Below are 9,033 nucleotides of genomic sequence, written 5' to 3'. Positions count from 1 at the left end.
CCCTTCTTCCCCTTTGCTTGATCTCCTCTTATGACTGAGGCTTCCTATCTTCTGAAGGAAAATGATTTTTGGTAGCTCTGTAGCCTACTCTTTCATATCACCTGTAATTGGGACCCTTAGTTTATCTTATATCAGAAAAGGCTCTATTTATGGTCCTTCAGGTGAAGATTCACCTTTCTACAACATATCTACAACATATCACTCCTTGGCCAATGGGTAGTTAGAGTGCATGAACTGAAGCCTAAAACAGTATCATTAGTACTGCATCTGTCTATAGGATTATGAAGCCACCATTCTATGAAATTACTCCTTATAATTTGGTCTATTCATACACTCAGTACAAAGTGTGGGATGTCCATAGTTGTTGTTTTTTCACCTTCTTCTCTTTATATAAATTAACATTTGTATAATATTTTAAGATTTCTAAAATGTTTTATATATGTTTGTTCAGACAACACTGAAAACAAGTTATGATCTCAATTTTATAGTTGAAGAAATAGGGTGAAAGAATTTAAGTGACTTGCTTAAGGTCATAGGTAGTATCTAAATTGCACCTAGCTTGTATGCACACCCCAGCTCTATTAATGACTACTTTGGAGAGTTTACTCCAACCTAGGTTTATTCCTATGCTATCTTATAAGTAACCAAAATGACTTATAGAGTGAATGAGTATTATGAATATTCTTGGAGTGACCCTGAGCATAATAGGGTTATTGTCTTGCAACTTCTTCACCAAAAAAAGTTCTAGATTACTTTCATATCATTCAGGTTGTCAGTTCAACAATTCTGTAGCTTACTGGTCTTCGCTACTTCCCACTTACCCTGTATCGATCATGTATACTCTGGTCTTTGCTATGACAGAGTCATGTTCATCCTATACTACACCCTACAAAACCTCTCCCATCTTTAATAATTATGAATTTTCAGAAGAAATGCATTTTTAAAAGATATCTTCACTCATTTTATAAGGGTCAGGTGATTAAGCTGTCTTCATTTTCCTGCTAATTATTAATGGTATAGATCTTAGGAGAAGATGTAAAAGTCAATATAGAACTTTCACGTCCTGGAACTTTTCAATCAATGTGGCTACCTGGAGCAGGAGAACTTAACCTAGGGTTCATGACCTTTAAATACATAAACACATATTATAATCTTATTTCAAAAAAGTTGGTTTTCTTTATATTTCTATGTTATATTTTATGTATTTAAAACATTATTCTGAGAATGTTCATAAACTTTACCAGACTGCCAATAGAGTCCATGACAAACATGGCCAAAATTAATATACCCTGCTCTGGCTACAGATTTGAAGAGGGATTCTAGTGAGAGAAGAATGCTATTTCCCTCTATCTCAGGAGTGGATCTTGTCTTTTCAGGTGTGCTAGGGGATAGAAAATATTAGAAACAGTGATAAAAAAAACCCCAAAACATTGGGAGAATCAACTTTAGTCAGTCAAATAATCAATTCCATGATGTTCTATGAATTTTGGCTTCCAAATTTGCTTTAATTCCCTCAATTCTAAGTACTCACATAACAAGGATTTTTCAGTTATTGTATTTTAGTGTTCCACAAACATTCTGGTACCAAACCAAGTTTTCACTTATAGTTGCTCTTCTCCCGAGTCAACCTCTACCTGTCTAGATCCAGGCAGGATGATGTTCTTGCAGGAATTTCGTCAAGTTACTAGCATATGTTGGCTGTATCTTTGGCAGAATATGACTATTTTGAGACATCAGCTGCATAAGGACAATAGAGAATAAGAAATAAGAAAATTTGAGGAAAATTTAATTTTGGGAAAAGTTGCTTAGTTCTGTTTTGGGTAAGTTTGAGGTACTTATCAAACAATTAGAGATAAATGGGGAATTGGAATTTAAGGAAAAGATTTAGGTTTATTATGTAGAATTGGGAGCCGTCAGTATTGTAGCCAATGAAAAAAACAAGAGCTTGTCAAGGAAAGTCTATATATAGAGAAGAAGCTCAGGATGTAGTCTTGGAAGTTACCCAGAAATGTTCCACATGTAAAAACTTCAAAAATTAAATTGTAGTTCAAAGATAAGGTATAAAACTGTATTTTCCCAATTTCCATTTTGCTCCTATGTCACTTTGGCTTAATCCTTTGTGAAAATACTTTCACCAATGCTTCAGCCTTGTTTCATCCTTTTCTTTCTCTTTCCCAGATTTACTTGTTAAACTTTACTGCTGGATCCTCAAAACCTTTCCATTCCCAAACCTCTTCGGATACTGTCTTGCTATTTGTATTCTTTGTTTCAAGAATTATAATTGGATGGACTCTAATTATGGTGTCTCGAGATTTCCAATGCTTCCCACTTTTGGTTGGGCCATAAATACAACAAGGATCGTCTTTGTGCTGTTTTCTGGCACTTTCAGTACATCCTGGAGCCCTGGGATGGGCTGAAGTATGTTTAAAAGAAAAATTACTAATGGAAGAAAATGGGGGTTTGGAGTCTTTCAAACCTCATAAATAGCATTTGGTTTATGTTTAAGTAACAGTTCAAGTCAGCTCTTATTTTAGGTGACCCCTCTTGCCGGTTCTTAGCCATCTTTTCTTTTGGTTTGGCATGGTACAGAGATGGAACTGCCTTCTTTCCTGACCAAGGTCCATCCAATCAGTATTTGCTCACTCCACAGAGGTAGAATTTCTGCTTCTTTCCTATGGCCAGGAAATCGGAAATACTTTTCTGCTTGTATATCCAAAGAAATACCAGAATAACATGTGGCTTCCATGAATTGCCTGGAGTCCCAGAATTAGGGAAAGAGCCATCTTGGAATCTGCAGTAAAATATATTGGAATATGCATTCAAATGCAAAATAAGTACTAGTTATTTGGGTAAAGTTAATTAGGAAATTGGAGACCTCCTGGATGACTCAAATATACTCATTTGTAGAGGTGAAAGAAAGTAAACCCTTGATTATTAAAGAACTCTACTCCAAATTTTCTCCAAAACAGCATATTTGTTGTAAACATTGTATTGGTAGAAATAGAGTAACGATGTCACTCAATCAAATTATTTACTCACCAAATTTAGAACTGGAAGGAATTTTAGAGTTAATTGAATCCATTTATGGAGATTCTAATTTGCCCAGGATTATAGTAATCACTGAAATGAAAGGATTTGAAGCTAGGAGGTACTTCAAATAAACTTATTTCAAATTTCTAATTTTATAGATAAACAAACCAAGGCCCAGAGAAGTAAGAGGCAATGTGGTACAGTGGAAAGATCACTAGCTTTTGAGTCAGCAAACCTATGTTCACATTTCAGCTCTATTACATACTGCCTTAATATCCTTGGGCATATAATCCTGACTCTTTGGGCCTGAGGTCCCTTATATTTAAAATGAGGAATTGGATGAATTGATTTTTCATTTTCCTTCTAGCTCTAGAGTCTAAGATATTAAGGGACTTCCCTGTGGTATTATAGCAAGTAGATGCAAATCAAAGAAATATAAGGCATGGATCTTTGTTCTCAGGGAACTTACACTACAGTTGGGGCTTGATTCATGTATCACATTAGAGGCTAATACACAAACCATTAAATCATCTAACCATTGAATCAAGGTAAAGTATATAAAATCATTTGGTTAGGAGATGGAGTAAGGGAAAAATAAACAAAGATCAACAGAGTCAAGGTCAATTAATGTGAGGCTCAGTAAGTGGTGAAATTTGTGAAGAATAAGGGATAAAAAGGCTGTCCTAAGGTGTGAAGCAATGAGGTGAAGAAAGAAAACATTTATTAAATGCCCATTGTATGTTAACAGTGTGGTAAGCACTGATATTATCTGAATTGATTTTTACAACAGTCCTCTGAGGTGGGTACTATTATGATTCCCATTTTGAATGAGAATTCCCAATTTGAAGTAAATTGAAATTAAATAACTTGCCCAAGATAATGTACCTAGTAAGAATCTGAGACTGGATTTGAATTCATGATCTTCCAGACTTCAGGCCCAGGATGCTAACCATTCCAACACCTAGCTCTCTCTAAAAGAGGAATGGAAACAAGAATTAGCATAGATGTGGGGACAGATGGTGTGTGTGTGTGTGTGTGTGTGTGTAAGAAATCAGTTTGACTAGAACTGAGAATTCCTACTTGAGAATCAGTTGATAGATGAGGGGGGATAGTTTGGAAATAGACTTAGGAGCTGACTTTAGAAATGTGATATGATAGAAAGTGAATAATCATTTTGGGTTTTTTTGAGCAATGAGTGTGTATTGAGGGAAGGATTGTGAATGTTTACATGGGTGTAACAAATTGAGGGTGAAGTTTGAGGAAAGCTAGCCTGACAATTATATTTAGGATGAATTGAAGACCAGAGAATTAAAGTTATCATCTCTAGTTTATTTGTGAGGAGACTGAAATGAATCTCAGAGTGGTTGAGCAACATTTCAATGTTCATATTATTATGCCACAGTTCCCTTTTATTGTTCTGCCTCAGTTTACTTAAATTGTTCTGTCTCAGTTCCTTGAATTGTTCTGCCTCAATCACCCTTGTTGTGTACCCCCTTCACTTCCAATGTATCAGAATTTATGGTCCTACCCCCTAACCTGTCACTGAATTGTTAGTCCCCTGCCTGGAAATTCCCATGCTCACCAGTGTTCGACCTCCACCCCTTGCCTTTGTCTCCCCTGATCTCTGGAGCCATATAAAAATCATTGGAATCTCACATTTGATGCTGAATTCTTGAGACAAAAGTCCAATTCAGCCCTGGGGGAAATAATGGATTCTGATCTTCCCCCAAGAAAGTTTTTGCCTCTCAGAAACTCAAATAAAATATTAAAAACTCTCTAATCTCTATCTTGCCTCAGTTTCTCCAGCATTACACTATTATTATCAGACTTGGGTTTTCTAATACTATGCCATTCACTCTGCTTTTATCTTTCTCATACTGACATGAACACTTGAAACTAGAATATTTTTGAATGAAGGTGATTTTGCAAAGTAACAAAAAGTCAGGATGTCTTTATCCAAAGTCACTTTCTGTTTATTTTTAGATATAAGATTATAGGATTGAATTAAGAGACTCTATTGAACCACTTTAATTAACTTGTAAGATTATTTCCTTTTTAATTTCTCATATGTGTTCAGCAATTAAAAAAACTGTAATCCATAGGGGAGGTGATATATTTTAGAATTATTGAAATTTATATACCCATAGGGCTAGGGACTTGCTTGGTTAAGGAAGAAAAAAATTAATGGAGATTAATTTTCCTATACTCTTCCAATTAATTCCTTTTTTTTATCTTTTCCTTTTGAACAGCACAGATTTCCTTTCTCCTTAATAACCCAACATGCTTTTTATTGAAGGGATTAAGTATGGTCCATTTAAAAAATATTTTTCTTTTATCTTTTATGTTCAAATTTAATAATAGATAATTGAATATTGAGATGGGACTGTGATATTTTCAGTTAGATAAAGAGGACAGTGATTATCCGGTCTTTCTGTCTGTTTAAGATATAGTAAGAGAAAAAAAACAGAAATTTAAGTTAGTTGTATAGAAAAATTTTCTAGTGATGAAGATGCCCAATAAATGTGGTTTGGGATACTATCCCTTAAAATGAATAATAAGGTCTATGTTTTTGTGTCTACACGTCACTTCACTAATAATAGTGATGATAGAATGATAGTGTATATTTATTTATATAGAATATATGCAAATATTTTTTACTATTTAATTTTATTTTTAGGTGTATCCAATTTTTTGTGATTCCTTTTGGAATTTTCTTGACAAAGATACTGGAGTGGTTTGCTATTTCCTTATTCAGTTCATTCTCAGTTCTGAAGTAAACAGGGTTAAATGACTTGCTCAGGATTACAGAGCTAGTAAGTGTCTGATGTCAGATTTGAACTCATGAAGATGAATCTTCCTGATTCCAAGCCCAATGTTCTATCCACTGTGCCACTTAGTTGCCAATATACATATATGATAAATGTATACATACATGCAATATATCAATACAGGATGTCTGGTAGTCTGTTTTTCCTACTGTTTCTATAATATTCTGAGGAGATAAACATAGAGAGGTTTAATTTATATCTATAAATGTGGAATTAACCCGATTGTAATTCATATTTGATTATCTAATCTCTATTACAATGAAATATAAGCTCCTTGAGAGCATTTTTATTTCTGTTGTCAGTGCCAGTGGGCACAATGCCTGGTACAGTGGCTGACACAGACTAGGTACTTAATAAATGAATTGAATTGAATTTGCATGACAGGCACAAATTATTCTAATTTACCTCCACTTCAAAAAAAAAAACTCTGGAATGATGAGTTTGCTGCAAGGTTTAGCTTGGAATAGTTTGCATAAACATTCTATAAAAAGTATAAAAAGAAGCTTAGGCTACATGAAGTTGATGGCATTCCTGAAATAGCTGTTAATGAAGATGAATGCAATGGAAAATCCATACTTGGGCAAAGACTCACAGACAAATTAAGAAAATTCCTGACACTACTCACTTGAGTCAAAATCAAGCATGTTCTCTGGCAGTTTAGATGTTCTCTCTCCGGGAATCACTTCTAATCTCTATGAAAGAGATCTAGAAATGAGCTGTGCCATTAAAATTTGTAGATGATGTCTTTACTTGTTATGATCGTGTATTTTAAGATCAGCACGAGACAGGAATTCAGGTTAGGGGAAAATTGTCAGTCTTTATTCTCAGTGAAGAAGGATCGGAGGTGGAAGAGAATCGGCGATAGCAATGTGTGCAGCTGAGTCAAGAAGCTAGCTCGACCAGCAGCCACACAACCCAGCAGCTCGAGTCTTGAACTCAGCCCAATCTCTCCCCACTTGTCTTGCTCCCTCTCTCTCTGCCTCCACCCACCAAAATCGTCATTTCCTATACAACACATCAGGACTTGCAAGGAGAGTGGGCAGGGACCATTCTTAATCCAATCATGTATATTAATAAGAGTATAGCCCAATTACTATCTAGCCTCATGTACTTGGGACCTCAGTGCATCAGCTCAAACCTCAGCCCATTACATTTCCCGCTTTCTTTTATTTTAGAACACCGGTGGTCATGCCATCCCTGACTCCTCAGGGAGGTCAGAGCCCCCAAGGGGAAGTGATCACAGCCTCCCTAACTTCTCAGGGAAGGAGGTGAAAGCACCGAAAAGGAGGTGATCACAGCCTCCTGACTTCTCAGAAAAGGCGGTGAAAGCACTAAAAGGAGATGATCACGCCCTACCTGACATCTCAGGAAGGGAGATGAAAAGCACCAAAGGGAAATGGGGGTTGCTAGGGTTTCTGGGCTGAAGGGTCTTATTATGCACAAACCCATCAGCATGGGAGGTATTACACAAGCACATAGCAATAACGCAGAGGCTATTAGGGATGACCCTCCCCTCAGTCAGTGCAGGCTCGATGTGGTGTAACAAACATGAATTGTACACACAAGTAGCAGAATAGCAAACAATATTAATCAACATGGTGTTGGAAAAGATCACCAGAAGTCCTAGAAGGTGGGTATGTAAACAACAGTCACACATACACCTTCTTCAGCAGCCAAGAGATAGTCCAAAACCAATCTATTGTCCATTGTTTCACATGTCAGGGAATCCAATGATCCCCTGAGTTTTTGAAGTCCTGAAAAGTCTTTTTATGTGTTAGGGAATCCAATGATTCCAGCAGATTTTGAAGTGTTGTAACAGTCTTATCATTTCTCAGAGAATCCAATGATTCCTGAGGGTTTTCAAGTCCTATGGCTCAGAGAATCCAATGATTCCTGAGAGTTTTCAAGTCCTATGTCTCAGAGAATCCAATGATTCCTGAGGGTTTTGAAATCCGACAATCTTTGATGTCCATGAGTCAAACGCCATAACTGCCACGCTCTTTCAATGGTGAGCACAATCAGCAACAGCACCACCCGATATTTCTTGGGTCTTCTCCTTTGTTTCAAAGGTCTGTCTGCCTCTCTCGATGGACAAGGCGAATATGGCTCGTTGGCACCCATCTGATTCCTTCTCCACCTGTAGAGATACAAGCAAACCCTCTCCCCAAAGCAGTTAGCCTATCTGGTCCTTTCCATTCACCACTTTCTGGGTCTCTCACATCACCTGGCGATTATCTAAAGATAGTGGAGCTGTCAGACTGAACACTGACCTTCCGTGGGTTATAAAACCTGTCAGGAGCCAGTGCATCTTTGTCAAAAATCAAGAAGTTAATAGTATAAAGAGCTAGATTTAGAAGTTCTCTAGGGTTACCTGTGGCTCCCCCTTTCTTTTGTTTTTGGAGTAGTGTCTTAATATCTCTGTTTCTCCTCTCCACTATTGCCTGTCCTTGAGGATTAAAAGGTATGCCTGTGGTGTGTAAAATCTTATACTGTGCACAAAAGTGTGCAAAATGTTTCGAAGTATAAGCAGGACCATTGTCTGTTTTTATTGCTTGTGGCACACCCATAATGGCAAATGCTTGTATGAGGAATTCAGTGACCACTCGGGCTGTCTCTTTTGCTGCTGGCCGGCTAGCTCAGTCGGTAGAGCATGAGACTCTTAATCTCAGGGTCGTGGGTTCGAGCCCCACGTTGGGCGCCAAATGTTATGATCGTATATTTTAAGATCAGCACGAGACAGGAATTCAGGTTAGGGGAAAATTGTCAGTCTTTATTCTCAGTGAAGAAGGATCGGAGGTGGAAGAGAATCGGCGATAGCAATGTGTGCAGCTGAGTCAAGAAGCTAGCTCGACCAGCAGCCACACAACCAGCAGCTCGGAGTCTTGAACTCAGCCCAATCTCTCCCCACTTGTCTTGCTCCCTCTCTCTCTGCCTCCACCCACCAAAATCGTCATTTCCTATACAACACATCAGGACTTGCAAGGAGAGTGGGCAGGGACCATTCTTAATCCAATCATGTATATTAATAAGAGTATAGCCCAATTACTATCTAGCCTCATGTACTTGGGACCTCAGTGCATCAGCTCAAACCTCAGCCCATTACATTTACTGTATCTTTAATTGGTTATTTGGATTCATCTTCACTTCCTACCCACTAACATGCAATTATATGTTT

At 37.4% G+C, this 9,033-nt stretch overlaps 1 non-coding gene across 1 annotated transcript; it reads left to right on the top strand.

Annotated features, from left to right (window-relative positions):
* The first annotated feature begins 8,483 nt into the window (after positions 1 to 8,483).
* Positions 8,484 to 8,556, top strand: TRNAK-CUU. Its single transcript has one exon. It is a non-coding gene; the product is annotated as a tRNA-Lys (tRNA).
* Positions 8,557 to 9,033: the final 477 nt, after the last annotated feature.

This window comes from Sarcophilus harrisii, chromosome 4, assembly GCF_902635505.1.
Source record: "Sarcophilus harrisii chromosome 4, mSarHar1.11, whole genome shotgun sequence".
NCBI classification, from domain to species: Eukaryota; Metazoa; Chordata; class Mammalia; order Dasyuromorphia; family Dasyuridae; genus Sarcophilus; species Sarcophilus harrisii.
The sequence above is the reverse complement of the archived record's forward strand: the minus strand, read 5'-3'. Positions and strand labels throughout refer to the sequence as shown.